Below are 15,849 nucleotides of genomic sequence, written 5' to 3'. Positions count from 1 at the left end.
GTCCTGCTCCTCAGCTGTGGCTGCAGATCACCGCCAAGCAGCTGGCAGATCTCTGTGACCACGTCCCTTCTGAATTGCAGCCTCCGAACACACTGCTCCTCAGACATGTTGAGATAGGAGAACTGCTGGCGGTATACCCTGGGTGGGTAAGGCCTCCTTTGCCGACGCCTGTTGCCCCCTCTCCGTCTAGCCAGGGCTGCCACTCTCTCACGGCGTCTGTGAGCCCTTTGGATGTAATTGAGAAAGCCTGCGTTGACACCCATTGCAGCCCCCATAATATGCTGGCAAACAATGAGATGTCAATGAAGGCAAAGACTAGTGGAAATCTGTGGCCTGAAGCCAGAAGTACCTGTCCGAGTGTTGGGCCAAAGCAGAAAGCTATCTACCTTGGTCTCTCTCCAAAGATCCGTTTCGCAAGAGGGAGTGCTGCGAAATGGCAGCCTTTTATATTGCAGGAGGAGTGCCCTTTAATTTGCGCCCCCCGCGCCGCGCATCGGCTGAGCACCGTTCCACTTAACAGTCGCTAGGGCCGCCAGGCGCACAATGGGGCGTTGCCACTGAAGTTCCGGTTGGGGGCGCACAAAGGGCGTTGCATGAGGAAATGACGTCATGATCTGCGCGCGCAGCTGAGCGCACACAAAGACTTTGCGCCGCCGCTAAATCTCTAGTGAAGTTGGGGTGAGGCGCAGTTCTCGCTGCGCCCGGGCGCTACCCGCCTAGCGCCCGACATCTCCTCCTCCTAAGGCGCTAACGGCTGGCGCAACCAACTGAATTTCTAGGCCATGATCTTTAGCAAGTGATCAGAGCGCGCCCTCTTATGGACAGTACAATCATGACATAATGCATTGGAAACACAGACAAACACATGCAGACAGACACACATACACACAAATAGATACTGACATACATACAGACACAGATACACAGGCACACTTTCACAGACACCCATATACCCACAGATACACAGACACCCATAAACACACACAGACACAAACACACGCATACACAGGCACACAGACACCTTTACACAGGCACATAGAATGGCACATGCACAGACGCAGGCAATATAAACCGATAAACAAAACTGGTTCATGTGTTGTGGAGGAGATATATTTAACTTCCGCTGTGTTGTTTAAGATGAAATATGTTTAAGAAGTGAACAGACAGCGCTCTGTTGTGTTCCTACAAGCCTCACCGAGAGGATTGGAAACACAAACACAGAGACACACACATAGCGACACAAACTCAGACAAATAAACACACACAGAATAAACACACACAGACAAACAGAGAGAGACAGGTAAACAGACACAGACAAACACGTACACTTAAACACCGACAGAGGTACAGTAAAGCACACGCAGACACACCCAGAAACAGAGACAGATAAACACACACAGACAAACACGTACACATAAACACAGACAGACAGACAGATACACACAAACATACACATTCACAAACATCACACAGATAAACACATACGGACAAACATTTACAGATAAACACAGACATAAGGATGAACACACACAGACACACGTATTCACATTCACAAACATAGACAGATAAACACACACAGGCACACAAGTTCATTCTCAAAGACAGAAAAATAAGCACACACAGACAAGCACAGACAGACAAACACAGCAGACAGATAAACACACACATCAACACATACATTCACACTCAGATACAGACAAATAAATACAGAGAGACACACAGACAAAACCGTTTAAGGGTAAACTGTGGTTAATGGGAAATTCTGAGTTAGTGACATTGCGACAACATCGTGTCAGATTTTCATTTCTGTCAAATTGAACTTTTCTCTTGCACAAGAAAATCTTCAAATCGATTCCTCATTAATCGTGAGCATCGGTTTCAAAACACGGTTAAAATGGGAATCGTTCTGAAAAATAAACTTGAATTGAAGGTTATTTCCCCCTCCTTCCGAGCATTTCAGGGATGTACCCATGATATTGTGGGTGAGGCCGGTAATGGTCAGACAGAATCCACACCCATTCCCGGGATCGGGTGCTCAGATGTCCGGGACAAAGCAGAACAGCACACGGAGCCTGTGTGCCGGGGCCGCGGGCAGTGATGATGAACACAGACAGCGACAATGATCACCGGCAGCTCATTGAAACCAGGCTCTTGGTTTGATTCAGGAAATGACGGTGGACTCTGTGCTGACAGAAAGACTTCAAATTCTCCTCTTCAGTGTGAAAGCTGCAACTGAGAGGAGGCACCGGGTGAAGTGCGGGATTCCAGTGTGGGAAGACTGCGGCCATTATGGAGTTTGGACTTTTCGTTATTTGGAGCCTTACAACGTTGTTATTTGATTGGTTTATCTGTATCTGTCTGTCCATTCCATTATTGATAAAACTGTCTTCTATTCGTCGATCCCTAGCTCTATCCACCTGTCGGTCAAATTTTCTCTCCACCTGTCTGTCAAACTATCTGTCTGTCTATCTGCCTGCTTTTCTGCTTGTCCCGCTGTCTGTCTGTCAATCTGCCTGTCTCCATGTCTCTCTGTGGGTCTCTCTGATTATCCATCCGCCGATTAAGATCTATCCATTAATCTGATGATTTCTCGTTCTGTATCTTTGTCTCCCTGTGTATACACAGCGGGAAAGACAGATATACTGTTAAAGAAAGAGAAACACGTAATCTGTTCTTCACTCTGTTTCCTTGGGTAACCAGGAATGTTTTCTGCAGGACTGAGTTCTGGAGACTCCGTCGATCAGTGGCCAACTGAATCCCAATATCTTGAAGGAACCTCGATGAGCATTAATTGTAACTATTCAACCTCTGTAACGAGCTATTACCTGGAGCTTTATCGTCAGAATCAGAAAAAGGCTCCCACTGTCAAAATTCGAATACATTCCATTGTAAAGGAGGAAGTTAACGGCCGTTTCTCTGTCATTCTGAAAAAGTCGAAATCTTTCGCTGTTTTCACCCTGACTGAGCTGCAGCTCGCTGACAGCGCCGTGTACTACTGTGCACTGAGGCCCGCAGTGAGAAGGGCCTCGGGACACCTCGTACAGAAACCGCGTTCTGTGAGATCAGCTCAAAGGAGATACTTTAAACCCAGACACCAGATGGCGCTGACAGAGCGCGGATTCCCACCGCCGGTCACCTTACACCAACCAATACGTACTGACACTTTCTCAACATAAATTAACGTGAAATTGTTTTTTTACATCATATTAATGCTCATTAATGTCATGCAATCCCTTACAGTTTATTAATTTCACAAGTTAGTTTAGTGTTAATGATCAGTGTGCCTGCAGAACCTTGGGATCGTTTGCAGTGTGTTCTATTTCCCAGCGCTAGTCTCAACCCCTGGTTTTAACCCACATCACTGTTGAAGATTTCGGTAATTATTGAATAATATAATAATTCAGCAATTCATGTCGCGAGCCTGCGTGCCCCGTATTTGTAACGAATGTGCAAATGGCGCAACCCTTATAGAGAGGCAGAGTTATATCATATGCGAAGGGGCCATTATTGTTCAATTCAGTTCCTCACAGGTGAATCTCACGTGTGACAACACCGCCCGCGGAAGCCCCGCCCGCGGAAGCCCCGCCCACAGCTTCGGTTTGCTGCTCTCGCTCTGACCCGCCTTGCCTGCCCTGTGTTATTGGAGAGATTGCTGCCTCTGTTCCCTGTTTGTCATTGGTTGAATCAGCTGTGCAGTGGGACGGTGATCTGTATTTCTGCTCCGACAGAGGATTTCCCGGACTGCAGCGTTACAGACTCAGGGAGCATCATGTGGAACCGTCTCGCACCGCTCCTCATCATTACATCACTTCTCAGTAAGGATTTCCTCCCCAGTGAAAATCCATTCTCCTCCTGACTGCTGTAACCCAGCTGTGATAATTGGTTAGATGATCCTGAGGATGATGATGGTGATGATAATGGTGATGTTGATGATATGACTGTTACTATTATTCTATGTTAGAATGGAGCCACCAAGACACAGTGGAACAGCCGATCCCTGAAATGACGGTTGAAGAGGAAAGTAATGTCACACTCACCTGCACCTTGAAAACAGGCGACAGAAGCCCTTATCTGTTCTGGTACAGTCAGCAGCCCGGGCAGCCTCCACAGTACGTGATTCATCTTATGAAAGGGATAGTAAACTGGAACCCCGACTTCACTGACCGATTCTCTTCTACGTACCATCGAACTACCAAGATTACCGAGCAAACGATCGGCAAAGCCCTGATCTCCAACATCGCCGTGTATGTCTGTGCCATGAGCCCCACTGTGCTGCAGAGATATTGCGGATCCCGTACAAAAAACCACACTGAAAGTTCCAGTTAGTGCTCACCAGGGGGCGCTCTCACACCCATAAACAGCAGCGACAATTCAGCCTCCACAGTGACAGTCACAGGGACATTCTTAAAAGGGCAAAAAACACAATACTCAACAACACCAGGTGAACTCCACTGGCGTAATTATATTGGTGATTTCAACTCCCATTTATAATTTTAAAAAACTTCACAAATCCATCGGTGGCGCCTTACCTCCCCTCATGTCTTTCGATGCCCTTTCCCTGCCTGTCCCTTCTCATGCCTTGTCTCTGCTCCTCACCCGTAATCCTCTGAACTTCCTTCAACCAGTCTTTAGTTTAACGATGTAAAACCTTTGCTGCTTCTCTGTACATTTATTCAGAACCGCTCCAACACAACTTCCCATAAACAGAAACTGCAGACAGGTCAGTGAGCAAACACGGGATTTCTCACCCTGTTCACAGACATCTGTACAGTTCTCAGAATATCCACCAGAGGGCGGAAGGTCACAATATTTATTCTTTTGACCCAGGCCCCGGGCAGTGAGTTAAAAGCTGTTTCTCCAAAAGTTGTGTCTATTTTGGAATGAATTGAAGATTAATATTTGAAATCCACAATGCGCTGTTGATACGCTTATCAATTATTCCATAAAAGGTGATGAATTAGGATAGTAATGAAAAGGTTTTTATTAACTAAAGAACAGAGCATGCCTCTCGTGGGCGACTGGTCCCAAGAAGGAAGTGGGCTGCCGAGCAGCCACCTTTATACCAGGTCACGTAGGCGGAGCCAGCTGAGGCATGCATTGGTACACAGTGAGTAGCAAGAGGTAACAATGTGCCAATAACGATAACAGTAGTGAACCACAGTGAACAACAATGAAAACAATAACAGTGGTTTACCACATTCACCCCTTGTTTAAAATTGAGTCCGGCGGGGTGAAGTGTGCTAAAAGTTCATGTAGGTAAGTCTATCAGGAGGCCTTGTATGCCATCCTGATCTTCGTAGCAGCGGCGGCGGTGGTGCAGTATCCAACGTCGAATCTGGTGTCTGAGTGGTCAACGAAGGGTCCTGGGGCTCCGGCATGCCGTCTACAGGGGTTGGGTTGGGAGAAGGGGTGGTGAATAACGGTGGTGATTCAGGGGCGCCCGAGGGCGTGAGGTCTCGTATGGAGACCGTGTCCTCCCGCCCGTCTGGGTATGCCACGTAGGCATACTGGGGGTTGGCGTGTAGGAGGTTCACCCTCTCGACCAGGGGGTCCGTTTTATGGGTCCTCACGTGCCTCTGCAGTAGGACGGGCCCAGGAGAAGTCAGCCATGTCGGTAGCGAGGTTCCCGATGTGGACTTCCTGGGGAAAACGAACATTTGCTCATGAGGGGTGGCATTAGTGGCAGTACAAAGCAGTGACCGGATGGAGTGGAACGCCGCAGGGAGGACCTCCTGCCAGCGAGAGGTCGGAAGGCCCTTAGATTTCTCTCTTTCCACCTGGCCGTTCCCCCGGGGGTTGTAGCTGGTGGTCCTGCTCGTAGCAATACCTCTCGTGAGCAGATACTGCTGACGTTCGTCGCTCATGAAAGAGGAGCCCCGGTCGCTATGTATATAGCTAGGGATCCCGAACAAGGTGAAGAGGTCATTCAGGCATTTGATGACCGTGGTACTGGTCATGTCTGGGCAAGGGATGGCAAAGGGAAAACAGGAGTACTCATCAACTATGTTGAGGAAGTACACGTTGCGGTCAGAGGAAGGGAGAGGCCCCTTAAAGTCGATGCTCAAGCGCTCGAAGGGGCAGGTAGCCTTGATCAGGCTTGCTCTGTCCAGCCTATAAAAATGCGGTTTGCATTCGGCACAGGTTTGGCAGTTCCTGGTCATAGTCCTGACCTCCTCGATGGAGTAGGACAGGTTGCGGGCCTTAATGAAGTGGCAGAATCTGGTGGCCCCGGGGTGGCAGAGGTCATTGTGGAGGGTCCGCAGTCTATCAACCTGCACATTGGCGCATGTACCTCGTGATAGAGCATCTGGGGGCTCATTGAGTTTCCCGGGCCGGTACAAGCTATCGTAATTGTAGGTGGAGAGTTCAATTCTCCACCTCAAGATCTTGTCGTTCTTGATTTTGCCCCTCTGCTTATTATTGGACATAAAAGCAACAGAACGCTGGTCAGTGAGAAGGGTAAATCGTTTTCCGGCCAGGTAATGCCTCCAGTGCCGCACCACTTCCACAATAGCCTGGGCCTCCTTTTCGACAGAGGAGTGTCGAATCTCGGGGCCCTGGAGGGTCCTTGAGAAAAAGGCCATGGGTCTCCCCGCCTGGTTAAGGGTTGCAGCTAGGGCGAAGTCGGACGCATCGCTCTCCACTTGGAAAGGGATGGACTCATCCACTGCGTGCATTGTGGCCTTCGCAATATCACTCTTGATAAGAGTGAAGGCTGCACCCACCTCTGATGTCAGGGGGAAGGAGGTGGACTTGATGAGGGGTCTGGCTTTGTCTGCATAGTTGGGCACCCACTGAGCGTAGTAAGAGAAAAACCCCAGGCATCTCTTCAGTGCTTTTTGGCAGTGGGGGAGGGGGAGCTCCATAAGGGGGCGCATTCTGTCGGGGTCGGGCCCAATGACTCCATTCTCCACTACGCAGCCGAGGATGGCAAGGTGCTTGGTGTGAAACATACATTTCTCCTTATTGTATGTTAGATTCAGCCACTGGGCCGTACGGAGGAATTTCGCTAGATTAACGTCATGGTCCTGCTGGTCGTGGCCGCAGATGGTGACGTTATCCAGATAGGGAAAGGTGGCCTGCAGCGCGTTCTGGTCGACCATCCGGTCCATCTCCCTTTGGAAGACCGAAACCCCGTTGGTGACGCCGAAAGGAACCCTAAGGAAGTGGTAGAGGCGGCCGTTTGCCTCGAAGGCAGTATACTGGCTGTCCTCATGGTGGATAGGGAGTTGGTGGTATGCTGACTTAAGGTCAATGGTGGAGAATACCCTGTATTGCGCAATCTGATTGACCATATCAGATATGCGGGGAAGGGGGTATGCGTCCAGCTGGGTGTACCGGTTTATGGTTTGGCTGTAGTCAATGACCAAGTGGCGTTTATCGGCGGTCTTAGCGACTACAACCTGGGCTCGCCAGGGGCTGGTGCTCCCTTCGATAATGCCCTCCTTCAGGAGCCGCTCCACCTCAGCGCTAATAAAAGCTCTGTCCCCGGCACTGTACCGCCTGCTCTTGGTAGCGATGGGTTTACAGTCGTGGGTGAGGTTAGCGAACAGGGGAGGGGGGGGACTTTGAGTGTGGAAAGACTGCAAGTGGTGCGCAGCGGGTGATTTAAAAACTGTTGGTTGCAGACTGTGAGTGGGGGGACGGGTCCACCGTATGCCAATGTGACACTTTTGAGGTGGCACTGAAAATCCAACCCTAGCAGAACGGCAGCGCAAAGACGGGGCAGGACAAGAAGTTTAAAATTTTTATATTCGGTGCCCCTAACCGAAAGGGTCACCACACCGTAGCCGCCGACGTCCGTTGAATGAGACTTGGACGCCATAGAAATCTGATGGCGCATTGGCAGGACGGTGAGGGAGTGGCTACGCACCGTGTCGGGGTGAATAAAACTCTCCGTGCTCCCGCTGTCAAACAGGCAAGTAGTGGCGCAGCCATTTACCGTAATGTCCATCATGGACCTGGACAGATGATGAGGGAGAGCTTGATCCAGCGTAACGGAGGCCAGTGTATGGCTGAGTGAGCCGATATGGTCGTCAGACGAGACGGTGGTCGAGTCTGGAGACAAAATGGCAGTTGAGTGCGGTGGGCAAAATGGCGGCGGCCATGATTCCGATCCCCACATGGCCGGAGGTGCACAAAATGGTGGAGAAGATGGCTGCCCCCATGGTTCACACGCGGCGCTGCTGGCGTTCGCGGGTTTCCCTCTGCAGGCATTGGCGTAATGGCCTTTCTTCCTGCAGCCACAGCAGGTAGCGGTCTTCGCCAGGCAGCGCGCTCTAGGGTGTTTTAACAGGCCACGGAAGTAGCATTTTTGGGCCTGGTTACGGGACATCGTTGCAGTAGTTGGTACCGGGGGCGGCGGTCCCAGTTGATTTCGGGACATTGCTGCAGTAGTTGGTACCGGGGGCGGCAGTCCCATGTCCCAAGGTCGCGATGGCCATGGCGCAGCACCGTTACGTGAGTATGCTTCGAGGTTTTGGTGGGCCGCATCTAGTGAGAGCGTGAGGGCTACGGCCATCTTCAGGTCGAGCTCCTTGCTTTCGAGCAGTCTCTGCCGGGAGTAGTCGGACTGGAGGCCCTTAACGAAGGCATCACAGATAAGTCCCTCCGCGTGCGCAACAGCCGTTACCGCCTTACAGTCGCGGTCCCTGCAGAGTGTCTGTAACGCCCGTAAAAATGTCTCTACCGATTCCCCCGGTTGCTGCCTGCAGGATCCCAGGAGGTGTCTGGCGTAAATCGTATTCACTGGGCACTTGTATTGCCTTTTAGCAGGTCGAGAGCTGCCGTGTACGTAGTAGCGTCCCGGATGAGTGTATATACTTGAGGGCTCACCTGGGCGGTCAGAACTTTTAATTTGTTCTCCTCCGATGTCACGGCAGAGGCTTCTAGGAAGGATTCAAAGCAGCTCAGCCAGTGTTCGAAATTGGTAGCTGAACCCGCCGCTTGAGGGTCGAGGTCCAGGCATGCTGGTCTGAGGGCTCGCAGCAACGCCTGCTGTTGTTGCTGTTGTTGCTGCTCAGGTCCCGACATTTTAATTTTAGTTAATAAAATTGATACGCTTATCAATTATTCCATAAAAGGCGATGAATTAGGATAGTAATGAAAAGGTTTTTATTGACTAAAGCACAGAGCATGCCTCTCGTGGGCGACTGGTCCCAAGAAGGAAGTGGGCTGCCGAGCAGCCACCTTTATACCAGGTCACGTAGGCGGAGCCAGCTGAGGCATGCATTGGTACACAGTGAGTAGCAAGAGGTAACAATGTGCCAATAACGATAACAGTAGTGAACCACAGTGAACAACAATGAAAACAATAACAGTGGTTTACCACAGCTGTGTTGGTATGTCGGGCAATAATCATCACGAAAAAACATTCATGATATTGAAGAATTGAATTCTGACACTAAACAGTAGGCAGGACCAGCGAGTGGAAGGGTGTAGAAGATGGGGAAAGGAATATTAAAATGTGAATGAGGCCTGATTCCTGAAGCCATTAACTGCACCGATGGTGGAGATCGATGTTTACGGGGCGTGCTGTATTTGTTTTTCAGCGCCACGTCCTTTTCTACTATGAGTGAAAGTTGTAAGGACAGTTTTTTCACGCTCTGCTGGTGTTGAGCTCTTGTTATCGAGGATCCGCCCTACATCTCACCCTGGAGGCTTTGAACCCGCTCCCCCGCTCTGCTCCCGGGGACTTTAAGCGAATGAGCGGTAAATTGCTGAAAAGCGCCGATGCGCCGCTCCCTCCATTCTCCTTCATTGCAAATCCAAAATCTGAAGATTATGAATCTTTAAAGAATTAATTACTGGCAGAAATAAGGTCTGAAATCAACAGATAGAACTTAAAGACATTTTAGATACAAACAACAAAAGGGGTCAGTGTTCGAAACGCTGTTTAAATTACAGGGAGAGTTTATTCTTTAAGTCTGTTCAATTGTTTGTTCAGTAACAGCAGATATCATCGTTCTAATATCACGCATCTATAAATCACTCCAATAAATTACGGAATCGTTATTTCACTGAATCGTTAGGGAAAGCTCACTGGAGTCGTGATTACCAGTATCCTGAAGGTAAGGCGAACCAAATTCTAGAGAACGAATTGACCCCGGAATAAAATAATCCCGTTAGCAACCCTCTGCTTCCCGGTTACAATAAACAGACAAGGGTTCAATCCCACCGGTCTCTAAAAGCAGAACCATGTAGCTATGTAGCTCGGGGTGTTTCCATTCACTGACAGCCAGCTCACCACCTACCGGTCTCACAGCACCACTGGGGCCACTAGGAAGTGAGGTGAGAGCATCCTGAGACACGACAGCAGTTTATTGAGGGCGGGGATTAGAACGGGAGTCTTCAAATATCCAACACTCTCTTTTACAGAGCGGACAGCGACAATGCGGCTACTCAGCATCTGGGCTGTGTTGGGGGCATTTCTGACAGGTAATTGTGGACCAAACACATTTCAGCTTTTCTCTCATTTCTAACATGTTTTGAATCTGAATTGTAAACACCCGCCGGTCTGATCTTTTCCTGTTTGAACATGTTTTTCAGATCTGAGTCTTGGAGATTCTGTCACTCAGCCGCTGTCCTCGGGAGTTAAGACAGAAGGAGAAGCGGTGACTTTAAACTGTACCTATGATACTACACAGAGCGTCTATTATTTATACTGGTACCGGCAACACCCAGACACACAGCCCGAGTTTATACTGAGCAAATACTCGGGCGGTGCTGAAGATAAAGCAGAATTTGCTAAAACCCGTTTCTCTGCTGAGCTCCAGACCCCGACTAAATTCACCAGTTTAACCATCTCGGGGCTACAGCTGACTGACGCTGCCGTGTATTACTGCGCCCTGAGACTCACAGTGATGGAAAGCAGTCAGAGCCCTGTACAAAAACTGTCATTGGACTGTAGGGCGGAGCTCCTGTCTGTAGGGGTTGTGTAGAATCGCGGCAGATGCAGCCACAATGAGCAGCGCGCTTTCAGGCGCTCAAACACACGCCGAGAGGAAACCAGATTAACCTCAGATCAAACTGTCACACAACTGTTTCCAGGAGCGGCCGAGAAAACAAACTGCAGAATCCAATCGGCCCGAAAGATCGATCACAGAATGAACCGATCGGTTAAACTGTCCTTTCTGCTTCTGATCAGCTGTTTTCCCTTAAAGTTATGGATCGAGTACTAAAAGGTGTCAGTTAAATAATATTAACACTTTAGTTTGAACACGACATGATTGGACTAATCCTTACCGACAATAAGCACCCCAAACACAACCCAGGCACTGAATAGCCGCATCCACATCAATGGGGCGGAAGTGGAAAGGGTGGCCAGCTTTAAGTTCCTCGGAGTCCACATCACGGAAGACCTCTCCTGGTCCCTCAACACCTCCTCTCTGGTGGAGAAGGCCCAGCAGCGCCTATATTTCTTGAGGAGGCTGAAGGGATGTAATCTGTCACCCCCGATCCTCTCTAACTTCTACCGCTGCACTATAGAGAGCATCCTGACAAACTGTATCACGGTATGGTACGGCAGCTGTAGCTCCCATGACCGGAAAGCCCTGCAGCAGGTAGTCAAAACTGCCCAACGCATTACCGGCACCCGGCTACCGACCATAGAACATATATATCAGAAACGCTGCCTACGGAGGGCACGGTCCATCATCAAAGACCCTACCCACCCCAGTCACAGTCTGTTCGCCCTCCTACCATCTGGAAGATGCTACAGATGCATTCGCACCCGTACGACCAGATTTAGGAACAGCTTCTTTCCCAGGGCTGTCATCCTACTGAACTCCACAAATAAACACTAAAGCCTGCACATCTGCCGATGCACTTTATTATGGTCATATTTATGCTAATATATATGTACAAATGTATGTTGAAATGTTAAGTGTCCTAATCCAAATTGTACACTCTCGGGAGCCGCAAGCCTACATTTCGTTGTACTGCACTTGTGCACTAACAATGACAATAAAAGTTGATTTGATTTGATTTTTTTTGATTTGAGTCCGAACCAGTCGCTCCCGTTAAAAGCCCGATCCCGGACCGGAATAGACCTCGTCAGTGGTTCCTATTGGTTCAAGGTCACTCCCCAGTGATGTCTGGGTTTCTTTTTACATTCACTCCGATAATACGAACCAGGTACTGTGCGGTCTGCCCGGGGTGCTGACTGTACCAGAACACATAAGTTCTACTGTCGCTTGATTTCAAGGTGCAGGTTAGAGTGACGTTATTTTCCTCTTCAACCGTCATTTCAGGGACCGGCTGTTCCACTGTGTCTTGGTGGCTCCATTCTAGCATGAAATAATAGCAATACTCACCACCATCATCATCATCTCAATCAACATATTCATCGTCATTTCACCAATAATAACATCGGGGTTACAGGAGTCAGGGGGAGAATTCATTTTTACTGGGAAAGAAATACTTACTGAGAAGTGATATAATGATGAGGAGCGGTGCGATTCGGTTCTGCATGATTTCCCTGAGTCTGTAACTCTGCAGTCCGGAAAAGACTTTGTCGGAGCAGAAATAAAGAACCACACCAACTGTACTGCTGATCCAAACAATGCCAAACAAGGAACAGAGGCCGCAATCTCTCCAATAACACGGGGCTGGCAAGGTGGGTCAGAGCGAGAGCAGCAAACGGAAGCTGTGGGTGGGGCTGCGAATTCAGGGCTCTGTGTAACCGCAGAAAGTGCGCGGTGTCGCTCAGCTGCACTCGGAGCTGATGGAACGGAAAGGGCGATGGTTGGGTCTCGAGAAGCCTGTGGTAAACCTCCAACTGCTCACTGAGAAAGTGACTGGGACCAAATAGAGTGAGACGGAAATGAAGGAAGTATAAGAAATACAGTGTTTAATCAGCTATAATATAGGTTTTTGAGACACAATATCTGACTCACGTGTTTTTATATATGATCAACAAACGCTAATTCCCCTCAATCACCTCATACTAAATCGATATAACAGAATCCGCCAACAGAGGGAACCAAACTGAAGCAGCGGGCTTAGAAAGTCACGTGATGCAAACGCCAAAGCCAATCGGTAGTCTGAGTGACGTCATAACGAAGTCAGCCCCCTGTGGTGTGTGGGTGGAACAATGATCTGAACAGCCCGGATTACCGCTCTCCTCAATCTCTGCCTCATTCCAGCCCAATTCACTGCGACGGATCGAGTCACTCATATTGCTAATAATACTTGCGGCTGTGTTCGACAGTAAGTACTGGATGATATAAAATAACACACGTTAACCGATTGATGCAAAGATCTTGTGCAAGGATTTAATGCAATTACTCATGAGAAATACCCACATGATGGGCAGCTGGGTAGATGGGAGGCTAGAGACACAAGTTTAGATCGATCCAGTTTAACCGTCTGCTGTTTTGTTCCCTATCTTCACAGGCGGACTATGTGCAGATCCAGCAACACAGTCTCTGGTGACGATCGCCGTGTCAGAAGAGAGTTCGGTGCAGTTAGATTCCGAATATACAGCCCCGAATATTTACACTATGCAATGGTACCGACAGAAACCGGCACAGCCTCCAAGCTGGATAATTAGCAAACTAGTAGCACATAAGGGTGAAGAAGTCTCAGGAGAATATCTGGCGGATTCTAACACATGTAGAAAGTACGGTTGCTTCAATATAAGTGGCTTGAGTGTGGAGTACGGGGCGGTCTATTACTGTGCAGTGAGGCATAGCGTCAGATACAAGCAAAGGCCCCGTACACAAACCTCAGCGAGTATTTACAGCTCCATTAAATGTTCTTTGTATTTGTATCTGTGGTTTACTTTGACCTCAAGCCCACAGAGACCAAAGACTTTCAGGTTTCTGTATCAAAGATGATATGGTTGTCTTTGTCTTTGACCAAATCAGCGGAGAACCGATCAGGGAAATCTGGTGACTTGTCTCCCTGTCCCGAGCAATATCTCGTCAGTAAATATCACGGAGATTACCAGGAATACTAGATGGACCAGTGGAGGTAGGGAAACCTATCGTATGTGGTGAAACTACAGCTGAGTATCAGGGTCTGTTCTTCCACAACCGTTCATTCAGACGGATCCTGGGACACTGAGTCTACGCCACTCGTTCATGTAACAAAACACAGACTGTCAGTCTGGCAGTAAAGATAACCCACGAAACATTTAAACACAGACTCACTGGGCAGCACGACCATTATTATCAGTAAGGAATATGTGAGCACATGATGCCTGGTTTTGAGTTCGACAGAAAATAGAAGCATTTTTATAATATGTTGACCCTTCTCGTCTGATATTAAAGAGAAAACTGAATTCAGGAGCAGACTTCACTTATTGGGAGATTGGTGGTGGCTCCCATTGTTAGAAAACACTGAGCGCTCTGATAATGGCAGAGCCTACAGTTTTTGTAAGGTTTGTGCTGATCTTTGCTGCACTGTGTCTCCACCGCACAGAAATAGGTGGCGGTGTCTGTCACTCGAGCGTCGCTAACAGTCAGAGCACTGCGCTTCTCTACTGAACTGAAGCGAGCCGTGATCCTGCTCTGATCGCTGGTACCGGCCGTCAGGTGCTGCACGGTTCGCCTCGGGTATTGTCTGTACCATTGTAGGATCCGTCCTAAGACTGTGGTGGAACAGGCCAACGATGCAGTGTCTCCCTCGGGAACAACCACTGACTCGGGAGACTGCGACACCTCTTCACTGCCAGTGGCACCTGAGAAAAGTATGTAGATATTAATAAAATATAATTAATACAGTGCAGTTGATTATAATTAATACAATACAATTCAATATAATATAACATAACATAACATATCATAATAAAATATAATACAATACTGTAGAATATAGTATACAATACAATATAACACAATACAATGTAATATAACATAACATGATATAATATAACATAACATGATATAATATCACATAATATAATATAATACAGTATAATAAAATATAATATATAGCATAACATAATCTAACATAACATAATAATATATCAATAAATATTATGTATCTACGATGTAAAATATTCCCGATAAACAGCGATTGTGACCACACCACAAAGAAATTCAGGGAGATAATCACTAAAGTGAAGCTCAGCTTAATGTCGGATTCTATCGATCTGTGTAAATTGACTGTCGGCAGATCTAGGCCGAGAGAGGCTCCTGGAGAAATCAGCGCTGTTGTGTATCAATCTGAGCCCGACACCAAGACACCGTGCTCGTCACACACGGTCTCTGGAACTCAAAATGTGAACCTGTGAGGAGAGCCTGGGGCTCAGCCTTGATGGAGACTGAGGTGTGGAGAGCGCATGCGTCAGAGCATCGGCACGTCATCCTGAATCCGACCCGGAAAAGGGAACAGAGAGAATTCGAAAAATGAACAACGTTCTGTCAGATCAGCCCAAAGAATATACTTTACACCCGATCACCAGGTGGCGCTGACAGACCGCTGCTTCCCGCCGCCGGTCTCGTTGCATCAGCCAATGCTGCCTGACATATGTTTTCATATAAGTTAACGAGAAATTCCTTTTCACCTCTTAGATTTCTGTTCATTGATATTATATCGTCACTAACAATGTAATAATTTCACGCATTACTTCACATCCTCCAGTTGAAAGTTTTGAATTAAGTACATTTCTCATTATTAATTACAATTCGGAATTGGTTGGATTTTTGTTATGTTACTCAACATCTGCTTGCAACCCCATAGTTTAATCCCAGCCCAGTGAGGAAGATGCTTGTAGCTAATATAATAACTGCAAATCCTTTGGCGAGCCTGGGGGCAACACAGTTCTTATAGAGAAGCAGAATTATATGATTTCCAAAGAGTACATTATTATTGAAGTAATTTCCTGGCATATGTCTGTATTGT

The 15,849-nt window shown here is 48.0% G+C and overlaps 1 pseudogene; it reads left to right on the top strand.

Annotated features, from left to right (window-relative positions):
* Window positions 1-15,849, top strand: part of LOC147118437 (uncharacterized) — a 725,353-nt pseudogene that overhangs the window by 138,472 nt on the left and 571,032 nt on the right.

Source organism: Somniosus microcephalus, chromosome 4, assembly GCF_052327205.1.
Source record: "Somniosus microcephalus isolate GS21.2 chromosome 4, FLI_Smic_1.0, whole genome shotgun sequence".
Lineage (NCBI taxonomy): Eukaryota > Metazoa > Chordata > Chondrichthyes > Squaliformes > Somniosidae > Somniosus > Somniosus microcephalus.
This window is presented reverse-complemented; position numbering and strand designations above follow the sequence as displayed.